Genomic DNA, 22148 nt, shown 5'->3' with positions numbered 1-22148 from the left:
GGCATCGTTTACGCGGTCGACGCACAGATTGGCTGCCTATACTGGTGGAATCTATCGTCGTGTAATTGCTCTATCTCATCTCATCTTTACCTTATGAATACGACTGCCTGTTCATTTGTTACAAATTTAGAATGCATAGCATGTTTATAACCACATCATTGCTATATGTTCCTCTCATTTCCTAGATTTTTATGACCACACATGTTATTGTTAGAGTTGATATGAGAACAATTGGCATCTAATGATTGTTAGAATACATATTATGAGCATAACATCATGATTGCTATATGTTACTCTCGTTTACAAGATTGTTATAACAACGCATGTTATTGCTTAGAGTTGATATGAGAACAGTAGTAGTAAGTGCTATGGTAGAATATGAGTAGGCGCTGTCATAGCTGTTTTCCTCTCATTGTTAAATGATGTTTGAACCATGACATATTGCTAGAATATGAAAGCCATTGGCTTATTTTTTTTAACTTGGGGTATGATTATGACCACGGCATTGCAATTCTCCGTCTATGATATGTGTCACTGTTATAATAATCTTAATTCCACACATACTCTGAACATCATTGTTTATTTTTGTCCTTTTGGTCTCCAATTTGAATTGCTGCAGCAGACGCAAATGCGCTGGCCTTCATGATTCCAGGACTTGGAATCATACCAGCCGATGGGTGGTGGTTTATCGCTCGTTCAGCTGACGGCGGTCATTTGATGCTCATTCGCACGTACCAAATTGACCAAACCATTACATCAAACCACATGCAGTACAATGCGTGGGGCGTTCGTGACATTGATGGCTATGGCTGCTTCGTGTTCGAGAAAGATCCCAGCTCCGTTGGGCCAGGCGTATTCAACTGGAGGCGGGTTTAGAGCCTCGGCAACCACTCCTTGTTCCTCGGGCTCAATTATCCGATCATCCAACCAATCATCGATCATATCACCGGCGATGATTACTGTGCTATGCAACTTCCATTCACGAGGGGGGATGTGGTTACACATCATACCATGGGTTTCATGAATCACCATATCCAAAGATTCGTCGACACAGCTTGTTGCCAGATAATCTTCAGTGTGTGAACGGCATCAAGCTTCCATGCGATGGATGGCTTTTGCAAACCCGACATGCGGCGATGTGGTTCATGCCAACAGCAAATATGCACAACTTGATTCGTGCTGATATCTAGACTGGGCCATGTATTCTGCTGCTGTAGCACGACCCTCTTTTGTTGGATATTATGTATTGTTGTTAGTTTGAAGCACTCCTCTGGTTTGAAGGATAGATACCTTCCTGGGATCAAGTGCATCCTAACTCACCTGCGTAGGATGTACTGATAATGATGATGGAGATGCTGTGCAGAAGCCTATATATATATATATATATATCAGTTAGGCTTCAAGTGCGTACTTGTTAGTTAAACCTATGTATAAATTGTGACACTAAATACGACTAGTAAGTAGTACAGTAGCAGTACTAGTATATGTCGGTCAAATTATTCATCATGTCCACACATTGAATTGATGTGACAACACGCTGCGCGTGAGGTGACACAAGAATCCCGGCGGTGTGTTCGGGTATTTTGGACTTCAGATTTGGAGTACCACTTATCTGTCGAAATCTTTCATCATTCACTTAAAACAATCGATTGATCATACATTGAGTACCATATAACTGGAATTACCAATGCAAGTCGAAGAAGGATTGGCCGGTGCTGCCGGCTGGCGTCAAGTTCGATCCCACGGATCAGGAGCTGATCAAGCACCTTGAGGCCAAAGTGAGTGCTGACAGCGCGAGATTTCAGTCTCTCATCGATTTGTTCATACCAACCATCGACAGCGAGCACGACATATGCTACACCCAACCTGAGAAACTTCCAGGTAAGACACCAATCGGCCGTCTACTTGCACAAACATATTCCTTTGTTTATAGCTCTATTTTTCTTTTTAGACGCAGACCTGGTGAAGCAATTACAATTTGACAGTTAATAAAAAGTGAAACAAGTGACTGCAACATGCCAAAGATGTTATGAAAATGCCAACTAGGTACACTAAAACCTGCATTCCACAATACTGCAGGTATCACACTGAGTGGCCTAAGGAAGCATTTCTTCCAGCGCAATTCCAGGGCGTTCAAAAGGGGCACGTGGACGCGTCGCAAGATACAGTCGGAGTGCGGCATGCACGCGATGTGGCACAAGACCGGCAATACCTTGCCGGTGATGGTCAACGGCCGGCAAGACGGGCAGCAAAAAAGGTTCTGGTGCTGCACACCAACAAGAACTTCGACCAGCAGAGGACCAACTGGGTGATGCACCAGTACCACCTCGGGGACCTGGAGCAAGAGAAGGAGCGGGAGCTGGTCCTCTGCAAGATTTTCTACCAGACGAACACTAGGGCCAGGAGTAAAAATATTATAAGTTAGTTTGGTATTGGTAGTTGTACTACCTTGTCGTTAGCAAGTTGGTATTGTTGTTAACGATCTTTTGGTATGAACTTGCATTTGCTTCCAACCATCATGCCGAGGGTCGACGTGGATATAAAGCTGAATCATTTGTTTCGAAACGAATTTTCAGGCACCTGATTTTTATTTGATGGGTAGCATAAGCACCCGCCGTTCGAATTCCCAGTTCTCCAATTTTTTCGAAACAAGTGCATGCACTTATTATCATGATAAAAAAACAATATCCGTGCTGCATCCCAGTTATCAGTCTGTACTTGCAGAATTCTCTCGTTTATTGAGCACGTATATTGTTTTTTCAGGTCGAGCAAGTTTCAACTGGGCTCTAGACTGCCCAGGGTTGGTTTTGTTTTTAACAGGCCCAGCCCATGACGACAATGGGGCACAAAGATCCAGCAAGTATCTACTGGCCTCTGGCCCGCCAGCGTTAGTTATATTTTGTCTTACAACATCCGCAGGCAGTTTTTTTTTACTGAATCAAACACACAGCCCAGTTCTATTTTCCTCTTGAAACGCATGTCCTACATCCATTTTCTAATCTCTACCTATAGTTTTACTAGTTCATATACACGTATCATTATATTGAAAACACATAAAATTCCCTTTTCATATTTACATCCTTATTTTTGTTGTTTTTTCCCACCCAGCGCTGTTTTTTTACCACTGGTTTTGCCTTAAAGCAACTCAATTGTCCCACGTCTTATTTGCTTACAAAAACAAAATAATTTTTTGGCAAATCAATAAGTTCTTAAAAAATGTTTATCATTTCGAGATTACAATAGTTCGAACTCCACCAAAATATGCAAAATAAGGTTGAACTTTTGACCGTGGTCCTGGGCAGAAAATGGGCTGTAATAAATTACTTAAGAATTACCAAATGGGCTGCAAATTATAAAAATAGCAAATGGGCTTTATGTTGTCTGACATAGATTTGGAGGCTGACTTGTGGGCCTACTAAGTGCATGCGTACACAAGGTTTCTCAAAAAAGAAACTTAGTCAACAATCGACTCTACCAGCGTCAGACCGTTAGATGTCAATCTAATGGCAATCGTGCTTCTTCAGTCTCTGATCTTCCTGCCCCAGCCGCCCAAACCAGTGCCGTCGGAACCGCCTGCTCCCGCCTCCTGTGGCCGGCAGTGCTGCCGGGCAGGCCTCACGGCCCCATCATACTCGCATCCCTGGCCTGTCTATCCCTCTACTCACCCACACCTCCTGTTATTTTCCAGCGACGGCAGCCGAACCAGTCAACCCTCGTACTCTCCACCGCGTGGGCAGCCACTGCCGTGTCTTCCCCGGCTCCGTGTCGTTCCCTTCGTAGGCCTCGCCGTCGTCCACTGCCCTGGTGCTCTCGGCGCAGCGTGGTCAACGATGTCCATCCAACGGCCGTAGTGCTTCTTCAACCTCTGGTCTTCTTGCCCCAGCCGCCCAAAGTAGCGCCGGTCGTGCCGCATGCTCCTGCCTCCCGTGGCCGGCTGTGCTGCCGCGGAGGCCTCACCGTCCCCATACTACTCCCACCATTGGCTAGGCCATCCCTCCACTCACCCACTCCCCCTGTTATTCTGCAGCGACGACAGCCTCACACCGCAGCCGAACCAGTGAACCCTCGTACTCCTCTCCGCGTGGGCATCCATTGCCGCGTCTTCCCCGGCTCCACGTCGTCCCCTTCCTAGGCCTCGCCGTCGTCCACCGCCGTGGTGCTCTCGGCGCGGCGTGGTCAATGTGGTCAACGACCGACTTCCATCGGAAGAGTACTGTACGTGGAGAGGCTGACAGCTGGGTCCACGGCAGCCGCAAGGAAGTGCCTCCTTATTACGCGCAAAATAATTATTCCTCCACCTGACAGCAGGGACCCACCGGACGGGCCACCAGTATTTCACGGAAAAAACATTTCCCCCTGACTGCTGGGACCCACTGGATGGGCCACCGTATTTCGCGAAAAAATGTTTGCCCCTGACTGCTGGGACCCACCGGACGGACCACCGTATTTCGTGAAAAAAATGTTCCCCCCGCTGTCAGCTCGGACCCACCGAAAGTGCCTCCTTATTACGCACAGAAAAATGAATACTCCCCCTGCTAGCTGGGACCCACCATGCTGGCAGGCTGACTTGTGGGCCTACTAAGTTGACGGGGACGGAGGGCTTTGTCAACTTAGTCAATATGAACGATTATAGCTGCAGTGACCGTACGATGTCCATCCAACGGCCGTAGTGCTTCTTCAACCTCTGGTCTTCTTGCTCCAGCCGCCCAAAGCAGCGCCGGTCGTGCCGCATGCTCCTGCCTCCCGTGGCCGGCTGTGCTGCCGCGGAGGCCTCACCGCCCCCTACTATTCCCACCGCTGGCCAGGCCCTGCGGCGACGGCAGCCTCACACCGCAGCCGAACCAGTGAACCCTCGTACTCCTCTCCGCGCGGGCTTCCACTGCCGCGTCTTCCCCGGCTCCGTGTCGTCCCCTTCCTAGGCCTCGCCGTCGTCCACCTCCGTGGTGCTCTCCGTGCGGCGTGGTCAACATGGTCAAGGAACGACTTCCATCGGAAGAGTACTGTACGTGGAGAGGCTGACAGCTGGGTCCACGGCCACAGCCCAGTTTTTTGTGATTTGCCAAGTAAGTCGCTTTGTCAGGCCTGTTGGGCTGCAAATATTTCAAGACGAGGAGAGCTTTCATTCGGCTGGCCGAGAAAATGGCCCATCAGTAATGAGAAATGGGATGTACATTTTTAAAACACATCAAACCGGCAATTAGTTTCAAATATCTTTTTTTCATTTCAAGATTTTAAATTACATTAATTTTTATGTGTGGAGAATTTGTTGGATTTTATATTGATATACATTTATTTTTAAAATCAGTTTGAATGTGAGTCGAAATTTCGGGATTAAAAACAGTTCGGACCGCACCGAAATATGCAAAATTTCGTATAATTTTTTAACCGTGGCCACAATGCGGGCTGTAATGCTAACAAAAAGAATATGGGCTCCAAAAAACCTTAATAATTAGCAAATGGGCTGTAAATTATTAGAAATAATGGCAGATGGGCTGTATGCTGTTTTCCACAGATTTGAGGCTTTCCTAAAAAAAAGGTTGACGCACAAGCAGTGACTGTTGGATGGCCATCCAACGGCCGTCGTGCTTCTTCAATCTCTGCTCTTCCTGCTCCAGCCGCTCAAACAAGCGTCGGCGGGACTGCCTGCTCACTCCTCCCCGCGGCCGGCTCTGCTGCCGCGCAGGCCTCACCGCCCCACCGTACTCCCATCGCTGGCCTAGCCATCCCTCTACTCACCCACACCTGCGGTTATTCTCCGGCAACGGCAGACGAACCAGTAAACCCTCGTACATTCGTACTCCCCTCCGCGTGGGAAACAACTGCCGAGTCTTCCCTGCCTCCGTGTCGTTCCCTTCCTAGGCCTCGCCGTCGTCCACCGCCCTGGTGCTCTCGGCGCGGCCTGGTCAACGTGGTCAACGACCGACATGCATCTAAAGTGGACTGTACGTGGAGAGGCCGACAGCTGGGTCCACGGCCGCACGCAAGGAAATGCCTCCTTATTACGCGCAAAATAATGATTCCTCCACCTGACATCAGGGACCCACCGAAAGGGCCTCTGTATTTCGCGAAAAAAACGTTACCGCCGCTGACAGCTCGGACCCACCAGCTATATCTTCGCACGCAAGGAAGTGCCTCCTTATTACGCACAAAAAAAATGAATACTCCCCCTGTTAGCTGGGACCCAGTATAGTGGCAGGCTGACTTGTGGGCCTACTAATTTGACGGGGACGGAGGGCTTTGTCAACTTAGTCAATATGCACGATTCTAGCTCCAGTGACCGTACGATGTCCATCCAACGGCCGTAGTGCTTCTTCAACCTCTGGTCTTCTTGCTCCAGCCGCCCAAACAAGCGCCGGTCGTGCCTCGTGCTCCTGCCTCCCGTGGCCGGCTGCGATGCGGAGGAGGCCTCACCGCCCCCTACTACTCCCACCGCTGGCCAGTGAAGGAAATATGCCCTAGAGGCAATAATAAAGTATTATATATTTCCTTATATCATGATAAATGTTTATTATTCATGCTAGAATTGTATTAACCGGAAACATAATACATGTGTGAATACATAGACAAACAGAGTGTCACTAGTATGCCTCTACTTGACTAGCTCGTTAATCAAAGATGGTTATGTTTCCTAGCCATAGACATGAGTTGTCATTTGATTAACGGGATCACCTCATTAGGAGAATGACGTGATTGACATGACCCATTACGTTAGCTTAGCACCCGATCGTTTAGTATATTGCTATTGCTTTCTTCATGACTTATACATGTTCCTATGACTATGAGATTATGCAACTCCCGTTTACCGGAGGAACACTTTGTGTGCTACCAAACGTCACAACGTAACTGGGTGATTATAAAGGTGCTCTACAGGTTTCTCCAAAGGTACTTGTTGGGTTGGCGTATTTCGAGATTAGGATTTGTCACTCCGATTGTCGGAGAGGTATCTCTGGGCCCACTCGGTAATGCACATCACTATAAGCCTTGCAAGCATTGTGACTAATGAGTTAGTTGCGGGATGATGTATTACGGAACGAGTAAAGAGACTTGCCGGTAACGAGATTGAACTAGGTATCGAGATACCGACGATCGAATCTCGGGCAAGTAACATACCGATGACAAAGGGAACAACGTATGTTGTTATGCGGTCTGACCGATAAAGATCTTCGTAGAATATGTGGGAGCCAATATGGGCATCCAGGTCCCGCTATTGGTTATTGACCGAAGAGGTGTCTCGGTCATGTCTACATAGTTCTCGAACCCAACGGGTCCGCACGCTTAAAGTTACGATGACAGTTATATTATGAGTTTATGTGATTTGATGTACCGAAGGTTGTTCGGAGTCCCGGATGTGATCACGGACATGACGAGGAGTCTCGAAATGGTCGAGACATAAAGATTGATATATTGGACGACTATATTCGGACACCGGAAGTGTTCCGGAGAAGTTTCGGATTAAACCGGAGTGCCGGAGGGTTACCGGAACCCCCCGGGGAAGTATTGGGCCTTGGTGGGCCTTGAGGGGAGAGAGAGGGCAGTAGCCAGGAGGTGGCGTGCCCCCTCCCAAGGGGAGTCCTAGTTGGACTAGGAGAGGGGGGCGCAGCCCCTTTCCCTCTCCCTCTCCCTCTCTTTCCTTCCCCCCCCCCTTCTTTCCTAGTAGGACTAGGAAAGGGGAGTCCTACTCCTACTAGGAGGAGGACTCCCCCTCTCTCCTTGGCGCGCCTAGGGCAGCCGGCCTCCCCCTTGCTCCTTTATATACGGGGGCAGGGGGGCACCTAAGAACACACTTTGATATACGATATTTTAGCCGTGTGCGGTGCCCCCTTCCACCAGATTACACCTCGATAATACCATCGCGGAGCTTAGGCGAAGCCCTGCGTCGGTGGAACATCATCATCGTCACCACGCCGTCGTGCTGACGAAACTCTCCCTCAACACTCGGCTGGATCGGAGTTCGAGGGACGTCATCGAGTTGAACGTGTGTAGAACTTGGAGGTGCCGTACGTTCGGTACTTGATCGGTCGGATCGTGAAGACGTACGACTACATCAACCGCGTTGTGATAACGCTTCCGCTGTCGGTCTACGAGGGTACGTGGACAACATTCTCCCCTCTCGTTGCTATGCATCACCATGATCTTGCGTGTGCGTAGGAATTTTTTTGAAATTACTACGTTCCCCAATAGTGGTATCAGAGCCAGGTTTTATGCGTTGATGCTATGCACGAGTAGAACACAAGTGAGTTGTGGGCGATATAAGTCATACTGCTTACCAGCATGTCATACTTTGGTTCAGCGGTATTGTGAGATGAAGCGGCCCGGACCGACATTACGCGTACGCTTACGCGAGACTGGTTTCACCGTTCGGAGCACTCGTTGCTTAAAGGTGGCTGGCGGGTGTCTGTCTCTCTCACTTTAGTTGAACCGAGTGTGGCTACGCCCGGTCCTTGCGAAGGTTAAAACAGCACCAACTTGACAAACTATCGTTGTGGTTTTGATGCGTAGGTAAGAACGGTTCTTGCTAAGCCCGTAGCAGCCACGTAAAACATGCAACAACAAAGTAGAGGACGTCTAACTTGTTTTTGCAGGGCATGTTGTGATGTGATATGGTCAAGACATGATGTGATATAATGTATTGTATGAGATGATCATGTTTTGTAACTGAGTTATCGGCAACTGGCAGGAGCCATATGGTTGTCGCTTTATTGTATGAGATGCAATCGCCATGTAATAGTTTTATTTTATCACTAAGCGGTAGCGATAGTTGTAAAAGCAATAAGTTGGCGAGACGACAACGATACTACGATGGAAATCAAGGTGTCGTGCCGGTGATGATGGTGATCATGACGGTGCTTCGGAGATGGAGATCACGAGCACGGTGCTTCGGGGATGGAGATCACAAGCACAAGATGATGATGGCCATATCATATCACTTATATTGATTGCATGTGATGTTAATCCTTTATGCATCTTATCTTGCTTTGATTGACTGTAGCATTATAAGATGATCCCTCACTAAAATTTCGAGATAAAAGTGTTCTCCCTGAGTATGCACCGTTGCGAAAGTTCTTCGTGCTGAGACACCACGTGATGATCGGGTGTGATAAGCTCTACGTTCAAATACAACGGGTGCAAAACAGTTGCACACGCGGAATACTCAGGTTAAACTTGACGAGCCTAGCATATGTACAGATATGGCCTCGGAACACAGAGACCGAAAGGTCGAGCGTGAATCATATAGTAGATATGATCAACATAGTGATGTTCACCATTGAAACTACTCCATCTCACGTCATGATCGGACATGGTTTAGTTGATTTGGATCACGTAATCACTTAGATGATTAGAGGAATATCTATCTAAGTGGGAGTTCTTAAGTAATATGATTAATTGAACTTAAATTTATCATGAACTTAGTACCTGATAGTATCTTGCTTGTCTATGTTGTAGATAAATGGCCCGTGTTGTTGTTCCGTTGAATTTTAATGCGTTCCTTGAGAAAGCTAAGTTGAAAGATGATGGTAGTAATTACACGGACTGGGTCCGTAACTTGAGGATTATCCTCATTGCTGCACAGAAGAATTACGTCCTGGAAGCACCGCTAGGTGCCAGGCCTCCTGCAAGAGCTACGCCAGAAGTTATGAACGTCTGGCAAAGCAAAGCTGATGACTACTCAATAGTTCAGTGTGCCATGCTTTACGTCTTAGAACCGGGACTTCAACGACGTTTTGAACGTCATGGAGCATATGAGATGTTCCAGGAGTTGAAGTTAATATTTCAAGCAAATGCCCGGATTGAGAGATATGAAGTCTCCAATAAGTTCTATAGCTGCAAGATGGAAGAGAATAGTTCTGTCAGTGCGCATATACTCAGAATGTCTGGGTATAATAATCACTTGATTCAACTGGGAGTTCAACTTCCGGATGATTGCGTCATTGACAGAATTCTTCAATCACTGCCATGAAGCTACAAGAGCTTCGTGATGAACTATAACATGCAAGAGATGGATAAGACGATTCCCGAGCTCTTCGCAATGCTAAAGGCAGCGGAGGTAGAAATCAAAAAGGAGCATCAAATGTTGATGGTCAGTAAAACCACTAGTTTCAAGAAAAAGGGCAAAGGGAAGAAGAAAGGGAACTTCAAGAAGAACAGCAAGCAAGTTGCTGTTCAGGAGAAGAAATCCAAGTCTGGACCTAAGCCTGAAACTGAGTGCTTCTACTGTAAGCAGACTGGCCATTGGAAGCGGAACTGCCCCAAGTATTTGGCGGATAAGAAGGATGGCAAGGTTAACAAAGGTATATGTGATATACATGTTATTGATGTGTACCTTACTAATACTCGCAGTAGCACCTGGGTATTTGATACTGGTTCTGTTGCTAATATTTGCAACTCGAAACAGGGGCTACGGATTAAGCGAAGTTTGGCTAAGGACGAGGTGACGATGCGCGTGGGAAATGGTTCCAAAGTCGATGTGATCGCCGTTGGCACGCTACCTCTACATCTACCTTCGGGATTAGTTTTAGACCTAAATAATTGTTATTTGGTGCCAGCGTTGAGCATGAACATTATATCTGGATCTTGTTTAATGCGAGACGGTTATTCATTTAAATCAGAGAATAATGGTTGTTCTATTTATATGAATAATATCTTTTATGGTCATGCACCCTTGAAGAGTGGTCTATTTTTAATGAATCTCGATAGTAGTGATACACATATTCATAATGTTGAAGCCAAAAGATGCAGAGTTAATAATGACAGTGCAACTTATTTGTGGCACTGCCGTTTGGGTCATATCGGTGTAAAGCGCATGAAGAAACTCCATACTGATGGAATTTTGGAATCACTTGATTTTGAATCACTTGGTACTTGCGAACTGTGCCTTATGGGCAAGATGACCAAAACACCGTTCTCCGGAAGTATGGAGAGAGCAACAGATTTGTTGGAAATCATACATACAGATGTATGTGGTCCGATGAATATTGAGGCTCGTGGCGGATATCGTTATTTTCTCACCTTCACAGATGATTTGAGCAGATATGGGTATATCTACTTAATGAAACATAAGTCTGAAACATTTGAAAAGTTCAAAGAATTTCAGAGTGAAGTTGAAAATCATCGTAACAAGAAAATAAAATTCCTACGATCTGATCGTGGAGGAGAATATTTGAGTTACGAGTTTGGTCTACATTTGAAACAATGCGGAATAGTTTCGCAACTCACGCCACCCGGAACACCACAGCGTAATGGTGTGTCCGAATGTCGTAATCGTACTTTATTAGATATGGTGCGAACTATGATGTCTCTTACTGATTTACCGCTATCGTTTTGGGGTTATGCTTTAGAGACGGCTGCATTCACTCTAAATAGGACACCATCGAAATCCGTTGAGACGACGCCTTTTGAACTATGGTTTGGCAAGAAACCAAAGTTGTCGTATCTTAAAGTTTGGGGTTGCGATGCTTATGTGAAGAAACTTCAACCTGATAAGCTCGAACCTAAATCGGAGAAATGTGTCTTCGTAGGATACCCAAAGGAGACTGTTGGGTATACCTTCTATCACAGATCCGAAGGCAAGATATTCGTTGCTAAGAATGGATCCTTTCTAGAGAAGGAGTTTCTCTCGAAAGATGTGAGTGGGAGGAAAGTAGAACTTGATGAGGTAACTGTACCTGCTCCCTTATTGGAAAGTAGATCATCGTAGAAATTAGTTTCTGCGACACCTACACCAATTAGTGAGGAAGTTAATTATTATGATCATGAAACTTCAGATCAAGTCATTACTGAACTTCGTAGGTCAACTAGATCAAGATCCGCACCAGAGTGGTACGGTAATCCTGTTCTAGAGGTCATGTTACTAGACCATGACGAACCTACGAACTATGAAGAAGCGATGGTGAGCCCAGATTCCGCAAAATGGCTTGAAGCCATGAAATCCGAGATGGGATCCATGTATGAGAACAAAGTATGGATTTGGTTGACTTGCCCGATGGTCGGCAAGCCATTGAAAATAAATGGATCTTCAAGAAGAAGACTGACGCTGATGGTAATGTTACTGTCTATAAAGCTCGACTTGTTGCAAAAGGTTTTCGACAAGTTCAAGGGATTGACTACGATGAGACCTTCTCACCCATAGCGATGCTTAAGTCTGTCCGAATCATGTTAGCAGTTGCCGCATTTTATGATTATGAAATTTGGCAAATGGATGTCAAAACTGCATTCCTGAATGGATTTCTGGAAGAAGAGTTGTATATGATGCAACCGGAAGGTTTTGTCGATCCAAAGGGAGCTAACAAAGTGTGCAAGCTCCAGCGATCCATTTATGGACTGGTGCAAGCCTCTCGGAGTTGGAATAAACGCTTTGATAGTGTGATCAAAGCATTTGGTTTTATACAGACTTTTGGAGAAGCCTGTATTTACAAGAAAGTGAGTGGGAGCTCGATAGCATTTCTGATATTATATGTGGATGACATATTACTGATTGGAAATGATATAGAATTTCTGGATAGCATAAAGGGATACTTGAATAAGAGTTTTTCAATGAAAGACCTCGGTGAAGCTGCATATATATTAGGCATTAAGATCTATAGAGATAGATCAAGACGCTTAATTGGACTTTCACAAAGCACATACCTTGACAAAGTTTCGAAGAAGTTCAAAATGGATCAAGCAAAGAAAGGGTTCTTGCCTGTACTACAAGGTGTGAGATTGAGTAAGACTCAATGCCCGACCACTGCAGAAGATAGAGAGAAAATGAAAGATGTTCCCTATGCTTCAGCCATAGGCTCTATCATGTATGCAATGCAGTGTACCAGACCTGATGTGTCCCTTGCTATAAGTTTAGCAGGGAGGTACCAAAGTAATCCAGGAGTGGATCACTGGACAGCGGTCAAGAACATCCTGAAATACCTGAAAAGGACTAAGGATATGTTTCTCGTTTATGGAGGTGACAAAGAGCTCATCGTAAGGGGTTACGTTGATGCAAGCTTTGACACTGATCCGGACGATTCAAAATCGCAAACCGGATACGTATTTACATTGAACGGTGGAGCTGTCAGTTGGTGCAGTTCCAAGCAAAGTGTCGTGGCGGGATCTACGTGTGAAGCGGAATACATAGCTGCTTCGGAAGCAGCGAATGAAGGAGTCTGGATGAAGGAGTTCATATCCGATCTAGGTGTCATACCTAGTACATTGGGACCAATGGAAATCTTTTGTGATAATACTGGTGCAATTGCCTTAGCAAAGGAATCCAGATTTCACAAGAGAACCAAGCACATCAGAAGACGCTTCAATTCCATCCGGGATTTAGTCCAGGTGGGAGACATAGAAATTTGCAAGATACATACGGATCTGAATGTAGCAGACCCGTTGACTAAGCCTCTTCCACGAGCAAAACATGATCAGCACCAAGACTCCATGGGTGTAAGAATCATTACTATGTAATCTAGATTATTGACTCTAGTGCAAGTGGGAGACTGAAGGAAATATGCCCTAGAGGCAATAATAAAGTATTATATATTTCCTTATATCATGAGAAATGTTTATTATTCATGCTAGAATTGTATTAACCGGAAACATAATACATGTGTGAATACATAGACAAACAGAGTGTCACTAGTATGCCTCTACTTGACTAGCTCGTTAATCAAAGATGGTTATGTTTCCTAGCCATAGACATGAGTTGTCATTTTATTAACGGGATCACCTCATTAGGAGAATGACGTGATTGACATGACCCATTACGTTAGCTTAGCACCCGATCGTTTAGTATATTGCTATTGCTTTCTTCATGACTTATACATGTTCCTATGACTATGAGATTATGCAACTCCCGTTTACCGGAGGAACACTTTGTGTGCTACCAAACGTCACAACGTAACTGGGTGATTATAAAGGTGCTCTACAGGTTTCTCCAAAGGTACTTGTTGGGTTGGCGTATTTCGAGATTAGGATTTGTCACTCCGATTGTCGGAGAGGTATCTCTGGGCCCACTCGGTAATGCACATCACTATAAGCCTTGCAAGCATTGTGACTAATGAGTTAGTTGCGGGATGATGTATTACGGAACGAGTAAAGAGACTTGCCGGTAACGAGATTGAACTAGGTATCGAGATACCGACGATCGAATCTCGGGCAAGTAACATACCGATGACAAAGGGAACAACGTATGTTGTTATGCGGTCTGACCGATAAAGATCTTCGTAGAATATGTGGGAGCCAATATGGGCATCCAGGTCCCGCTATTGGTTATTGACCGAAGAGGTGTCTCGGTCATGTCTACATAGTTCTCGAACCCAACGGGTCCGCACGCTTAAAGTTACGATGACAGTTATATTATGAGTTTATGTGATTTGATGTACCGAAGGTTGTTCGGAGTCCCGGATGTGATCACGGACATGACGAGGAGTCTCGAAATGGTTGAGATGTAAAGATTGATATATTGGACGACTATATTCGGACACCGGAAGTGTTCCGGAGAAGTTTCGGATTAAACCGGAGTGCCGGAGGGTTACCGGAACCCCCCGGGGAAGTATTGGGCCTTGGTGGGCCTTGAGGGGAGAGAGAGGGCAGCTGCCAGGAGGTGGCGCGCCCCCTCCCAAGGGGAGTCCTAGTTGGACTAGGAGAGGGGGGCGCAGCCCCTTTCCCTCTCCCTCTCCCTCTCTTTCCTTCCCCCCCTTCTTTCCTAGTAGGACTAGGAAAGGGGAGTCCTACTCCTACTAGGAGGAGACTCCCCCTCTCTCCTTGGCGCGCCTAGGGCAGCCGGCCTCCCCCTTGCTCCTTTATATACGGGGGCAGGGGGCACCTAAGAACACACTTTGATATACGATATTTTAGCCGTGTGCGGTGCCCCCCTCCACCAGATTACACCTCGATAATACCATCGCGGAGCTTAGGCGAAGCCCTGCGTCGGTGGAACATCATCATCGTCACCACGCCGTCGTGCTGACGAAACTCTCCCTCAACACTCGGCTGGATCGGAGTTCGAGGGACGTCATCGAGTTGAACGTGTGTAGAACTTGGAGGTGCCGTACGTTCGGTACTTGATCGGTCGGATCGTGAAGACGTACGACTACATCAACCGCGTTGTGATAACGCTTCCGCTGTCGGTCTACGAGGGTACGTGGACAACACTCTCCCCTCTCGTTGCTATGCATCACCATGATCTTGCGTGTGCGTAGGAAATTTTTTGAAATTACTACGTTCCCCAACAGCCAGGCCATCCCTCTACTCACCCACACCCCCTGTTATTCTGCGGCGACGGCAGCCTCACACCGCAGCGAACCAGTGAACCCTCGTACTCTTCTACGCGTGGGCATCCACTGCCGCGTCTTCCCCGGCTCCGCGTCATCCCCTTCCTAGGCCTCGCCGTCGTCCATCGCCCTAGTGCTCTCGGCGCGGCGTGGTCAACATGGTCAAGGAACGGCTTCCATCGGACGTGGACTGTACGTGGAGAGGCTGACAGCTGGGTCCACGGCCGCAGTAAGGACGTGCCTCCTTATTACGTGCAAAATAATTATTCCTCCACCTGACAGCGGGGACCCACCGGACGGGCCACCGTATTTCGCGAAAAAAATGTTTCCCCCCTGACTGCTGGGACCCACCAGCTACACCTTCGCACACAAGGAAGTGCGTCCGGGCAAAAAAAACAAAACGATTCGCCCCCCCTGACTGCTGGGACCCACCAGCTACATCTTCGCACGCAAGGAAGTGCCTGACAGTCGGGACCCACCTGGTCGAAGCGTACATAGCGTTGCCATTCTGGTCGCGAATGTGTACGTACATATATACTGGTGGATGTAGAGGCGCGCACGTGTCGTAGTAGAGGCGCGTACGTGTCGTAGTAGAGGCGCGCACGTAGCATGTACACGTACGTACAGCGGCCAGGGTGCAAGAAAGAAAATATGGCCACGTATGTGTACATACGGGCGGGGTCTCGAACGCCTACTCGCGCATACGTACGGCCAGGGCTCGTGTACATGGCTGGGTCGGAACGGAGAAACAGCGTCGTCGTCGTGTTCATGGGGAGGCAACGGAATGCGTCGTGTTCATGGGGAGGCAACGGAATGCGTCGTGTTCATGGGGAGGCAACGGAATGCGTCGTGTTCATGGGAAGGCAACAAAATGCGTCGTGTTCATCGGGAGGCAACGGAACGCGTGGGAGCCAACCGGCTGGGTCGGAACGGAATGCGTGGTCGTGTTCATCGGGAGGGCTTGGACGAAACAGGCGATGGAAACAAGGCCTGGCGTACCGCAGAACGGAGGAAACGGACCTCCTACGATCGAAACGGGGGTCCTGTTGATCGGGAGGGTGTGGCGTACCGCAAAACGAAGGAAACGGACCTCCTACGGTCGAAACGGGGGTCCTGTTGATCGGGAGGGGTGTGGCGTACCGCAAAACGGACGAAACGGACCTCCTACGGTCGAAACGGGGGTCCTGTTCATCGGGAGGGGTGTGGCGTACCGCAAAACGGGACTCCACGGGATACTGTCCATCTCCACCGTCGACCTCCTCCAGCCTCCACGGGCTACCGTCGACCTCCTCCAGCCTCCATGGGCTCCTGTTCATCCAGCCTCCACCGCGCGCTACTCCACCGGCTACTGTTCAACCACCCCTCCACTGTCTACTGTTCATCCAGCCCTCCACACCACGGGGTCCTGTTCAACCACCCCTCCACGGGTACACCGTCTACTGTTCATCTAGCCCTCCACACCACGGGGTCCTGTTCAACCACCCCTCCACGGGCACCCCTGTTCATCCAGAGGCAACGCCACCGCTCACTGTTCATCCAACCCCCCCCCCCCCCCGTAACTCTCACTGTTCATCCCAGAGGCAGCATTGATCGGCTTCAGTTAGCCAGCAGTAGCAAAGGAATCGCTCGATCGGGTTCAGTTAACAGCCATTGATCGATCGATCGGGTTCAGTAACGCGTAGCCTGCAGTGCAATCGCTCGGGTTCAGTTAGAGCCCAACGCTCGCTCGGGTTCAGTTAGAGCCAACGCATCGCACACACACGCGCGTACGTGTACGAGAGAAACGCGCATCGCTCGGCCCCCGACCTCCCACCGTAACCGGAAACTCCCCGAAATTTTCCTCGCCCTCGCTTCTACCACAGTTTTTTCCGTCATGGACGGCCCAAAGAATGTCATGCAACTGCGTCTCCGGCCCGCCCAGGACGAAAAGCCCATTTTCTATCATGATTTTTTGTCATAGAAGTAGGAGCCCACCACATCTATGATGATACCGGGTTTTGTCACAATTATCGTCATAGAAGTGTCATATGTATGACAGAAAAAAAAATCGTTCGGCCCAAAATGTCACGGATGTGTCTTTTTTTGTAGTGCTTGCCCTTGCTATTGTCACCAAAAGAGATGTTCGAAGAGGCCTTGAGTGAATCAACGAACTCCACAAGCATCTCCCTTTCTCCGGTCATATGATTGGTGCATCCACTATCGATCACCCATTGAGTTCCACCGGAGACATAGTCCTACAAGAATCAAGCTTTGGTTATAGGTACCCACTAGCAAACATGCCCGTGCGTTGCAACTGGAGAAAAAAAGAAAACGAAATGGAATGGAATAAAAAGCTAGTAGTATGCGAGTAATTCAACTATCCTAAAGATGCATGCAGTTTGAATTCCAAAATGTCCTTAGTTAAAAGCTTGCACAAGACTAAAAGAGTATCTAATATCAGGGAAACATCTTCCTTATATCCACATTTGGAAGCATACACACAATTTGCAATGACCTTACAGATTCAAAGGATTATAGATTTCAAGAGGCAAAAGACTTGTGCGTGTAAGGCGTGATTATATCAGACTGAAAAATTGAAGTGTTAAACAATGTTGTTAACCCAATTTCCCTGAACTTTACATGATTGAATGTTACTGTATAGATTAACCATGATCTGAATAAAGCTACTCGGTGTTACAATGCACCTTCGCCATTATGGGCATTGGAGAGAGCGATATTCTAGCTGGGGACACTGCCATGGTTATAGCTATTGTCGTGTTGATTACTTGTCAAGATGAGCAGCTTGCTTTCTTCAATGATCGCATGAACGCGGATGTTCATTTTCTGGCTTCCTACAAAAGATAGTAATGGAAATGTATCTAGAAGCTACACAACTAAGTAATGTTGACATGTACTGGTATGAGAGATCAGTTCAAATAATGAGTCTGGGGATAAATATGGCATAGTCGTATTTAGGTTCTGGTGGACGAATTCAGCATATCAATACAAATATGAATCGACTGCATAAAAACGTACCACTGGAGTAGTGAGTATGGCAGCTAGTGCTTCAATATTTTCTGAATACTCACTGAGGTTAGCTTTTGAAACACTGAACCAAGAAATATAGTCATGAACGAGCATGTTCTAATCATAGGGAAATACACTAAAACATTAAAAGGTAACTTGCTTTGCTCCACGTATTAGTATGACCGACATTCTCATCATCAAAATGCAGGGCATCATGGGAAAATGGCATCATAAATTTAGTCTGAACCTCATATTTCATTTCGCTTGTCAAGTAAAAAGTGTATCTTTACATATACAACGTCCATATTTTCATGAACAATTTGCTAATAAAACCAAAAGTGCAAGAGCATCCAGATTTCTGTAAGGGTGCATCAGCCAGTGTACTCTCAGATCATGACCTAAATTAAGGTACTCGATGTTAAACGCACCTTTGCCGGTCTTCGTTGGAGAGAGCAATATCGTCCATGGGGCTGCGGACACGGGTCCATCTATTGTTGTGCCGATTACTTGTCAACATAGGTTGCTTCAGTCCAGAGTTCAGACACATATATAAAAGAACAGGGCAATGGCGCAGATTAAGTTTCCTTTGCACTACACATAGCCTCTAAATTAGACTGATGTTCTATAAATCCGTGTAAATCATATGGGATAACCTCTACAGTGTATATAATCTATAAAAGCTGAAACACAATAATCCTTGTTAAGCCTATAGAATCTGCCAGTGACAAATTGGAATGAGAAAATAGAAGTACTTTGATAACCCAATCAACATGAAAAATATGATGATAAATCAATGGTATATAATAAGTTCAGGACAAACTCATCCTTCTGTTCATGCCGTTGTTGCGCTTGATTACGTCGGAGAAATTGTGCTACCTATCTTGTCAGCTTGTCAAGGATTAACAACATTCGGACTGTCAACAGAGGGAGTATCTTGAGACAGTAGTTTGGTATCAGCTTCATGCTCATCTTGAACCGGCAGTGTCCCTAGGTGAAGGTTTCTATTTCTTATTCTTCTGCGCAAGCTGTTCACTGGCAGTTGGAATGTCTTCTGCATCAATCCATTTAGCTCGAAGGTCCTTTAGCGTATCCTGAACAATGAAATTGTTTGGATCCAACATGGTTCGCTTCTGATCAACCTTTTGTTCAAAAGGGGACATCAGACTTTCATATATTTCTTTGTGAAATTTTGCTCCCTGATGGTCAAAGGAAATTTTCTATCATTAAATGGAAGCTCTCTGTATCCAGCTTGATAAGCAGCCATATCGGCAGCACCAACTTCCAGAGTTCCAAGCTGAAATGCTTTTGTTAACTTTCTTCTGGATTGAAAGAATGTTGGACTTTGGACTTGATAAATAGACTATTATGTCACTTTCTTGCAGATTACACCAACCAGCAATAGACAAAAAACTGCAAGAATATTCCAAATTATTATGCAAAATTCCATAGCTAAGGAACAAAGCTCAATGATAAAAACTGTTACAAAAACATTACGAACCTAATAAACAAAAGTTGTGGGCATTCATTGGGTAGCTGATGCCGCTGCACTGGGTAGCTCCCTTGGGCGTGCACGCAGCCGTCAGCTCGAACGCGAGCTGCTCAGGCGCTCCCCCAGACGCGCGCAGCCGGCTGCTCCCTCGGTTCCAGCAGCGGTCGCGACGCGACGCGAGCAGCAGCTCGGACGCACGCAGCGCGTCCCTGTCAGCCCGGGACACCGCCCGGGCGGGAGGCACCGGCGGACCGGAGAGGCGAGCAGCAGCACGCCCCAGCGGCAGCACCGAGCGGCAGCAGCATCATGCCCAGGGCAGGGGCGCATGGCAGGTGCGGCTGCAGTTCAGGGGCGGCAGCAGTTCTCGGCCGCATTCATGCGCGGCCGCCGTGACGTGCTCCTACTCGCGCAGCCGGTCCATGGCCGTCGGCGCACGGCAGGGCAGGGGCGGCAGTAGTTCTAGGCCGCATCTATGGCCGACGGCACGCGGCAGGGCGGCGTGCTCCAACTCGCGCGGCCGATGCGGGAGAGGGAAGAGAGGAATCAGGAGAGGTGCTCACGGGCGGCACAACTCGTCTTCTCGGTGGCCAAGGGGCTCGCCGGGGTGGCGGGGAAGGCCGGCTGCAGGGCGAATCAGTAGGGGGCGGCGAAGTGATCCGTTCCCGTGAGTGGCAGATCTGGGAAGGCGCCGGAGTTGGCCGGAATCGGGCTGTCAATGTTAAGGACGGGTGCCGCCACCGTTGAAGCAAGGGGATCAAAGGTCAGGGAGGCCCACCGTCTAGGATCCAGGACCAGCGCGGACGCAGCGGCAGCGCTCCCAAGCTCGGGCGCACCACTGCGTGGCGGAGGGCCGGCGAAGGCCAGGCGGCGGGAGGAACGGCGGGGAGGGCGTGCGAGAAGGAGCGTCTGGATAAGGTAGAGGATAGGAGCTCGGGTTGAATTCTAATAAATTTAGGGGTCAATTTGTAAAATCGAAACGATTTCCCAGATATCACTTAAAGAGGGACTGCGGGTGAAATTTCTGAAAAACAGGAGGGCCCATTTGCAAAACGACTGCGATGGGTGAACGGGCAGACGCAACAGACCCTTTATTATTAGGTAAAGATTTTGCAATGGGTCCTCATGAGTTAGCAACAAGGGTCTTGAGAACCCAAATAGTCCAAGCATAATCATTATAGTTAGTCCCAACAAATTTTGCAAAGGTATAGCCATCATTTCCTCTCATGAGAACATAAGATGGATTGTTCTTGCCGGCAAAATTCTTGAGAGTGTCCTTGTCCCTAATGACCTTGCCACTCCCAACACCTTCCTTTTCCTTCTCCTTCTCCTTGTGCCCTTCTTGCACAAACACTACCTTTTGGGGAGGGGAAGGAGTCGGACCAATCTTCTTCTTTTTGTTCTTCTTCTTTCTTACCATTCTTAGATGCGGGATCAAACCCAACTCCCTCCTTGGCAACACACTCCTTTTGGTTGCTCAAGAGGTCGTTTAGGTTTTTCTCCCCTTGGATGCATGATACAAGCCCTTTCTCAATTTGGGCCTTCAACTTCTTATTCTCCTCTTGAAGGGAGGTGCAATCATGAACAAAGTTAGCCGTACAAGCATCATCATTTAGATCTATATGAGGTACGGAAGTGAGAGCCTTAATGGTTGTAGCTTTTAGTTGAGCATAAGACTCGGTGAGGGCAATGAGGTCACCTTTGACAACCTTGGAACTAGTCACAAGGAACTCATGCTCCTCAACAAGTCTTGTGTGATCAACTAGAAGCTTTTCAACTCTAACGTTAAGAGCATCTTTGTTCTCAAGAGCAATTTGCAAAGCATCATTGGTTTGAACAAAGTCAATTTGATGAGTCGATAAGGCTTCCTCAAGTGATGCTCTCATGACACTCTCTTCATTAAGTTCGTGCTCGAGGAGATCAACTCTCTCTTTTTCCTCTATAAGGAGGTTTTCAACGTTCTCAATAAAGTCATCGCGTTCGGCAAGTGACTTAAGGAGATCACCAAAACGAGCACGAGCTTCACCATGAAGAGTTTTCATGAAAGCCATTAAGGATTCCTCATCATTATCCACGCCCTCATCACACTCATCCTCCACTATCTCACATGAGACATTGGGAGTGTAGTTGTCGGGTTTCTTGGATTTGGACTTTCTTTTTACCTCTTTGGCCATGAGGCACCGATGAGTGAAAGTCTTGTCATCGTTTGGAGAGTCGAAGAGGCCGGTGGTGGAGGAGGAGGTAGCGGCATGCATGGCAAAGGCATCCGTGCCCACTTGATCATCATCACCGTCATCTTCATCTCCAGACATGTATTCTTCATGAACAAGAGCCTTGTCATCCTTCCTCGTTGCAAACTTGGTGAACTTCTTCTTCTTAAGCACAAGATTCTCGGACTTGTCTTCACGTCTCTC

General features: G+C 47.4%; 1 long non-coding RNA gene across 3 annotated transcripts; it reads right to left on the bottom strand.

The window, feature by feature from the left end:
• Positions 1 to 17176: 17176 nt before the first annotated feature.
• On the bottom strand, positions 17177 to 20697 carry LOC120975860 (uncharacterized). 3 transcript variants are annotated; one of them, XR_012205839.1, is made up of 4 exons: positions 19747 to 20697; positions 18677 to 19658; positions 17927 to 18073; positions 17177 to 17476 (listed from the first exon to the last, which is right to left on the bottom strand). It is a non-coding gene; the product is annotated as an uncharacterized lncRNA (long non-coding RNA). The 3 variants fall into 3 exon arrangements; XR_012205838.1 differs by lacking the exon at positions 17927 to 18073; XR_005771306.3 differs by lacking the exons at positions 17177 to 17476; positions 17927 to 18073 and having other exon boundaries at positions 18484 to 19658.
• Positions 20698 to 22148: the final 1451 nt, after the last annotated feature.

The sequence above is a fragment of the Aegilops tauschii genome, chromosome 1 (assembly GCF_002575655.3).
Source record: "Aegilops tauschii subsp. strangulata cultivar AL8/78 chromosome 1, Aet v6.0, whole genome shotgun sequence".
Lineage (NCBI taxonomy): Eukaryota > Viridiplantae > Streptophyta > Magnoliopsida > Poales > Poaceae > Aegilops > Aegilops tauschii.
The sequence above is the reverse complement of the archived record's forward strand: the minus strand, read 5'-3'. Positions and strand labels throughout refer to the sequence as shown.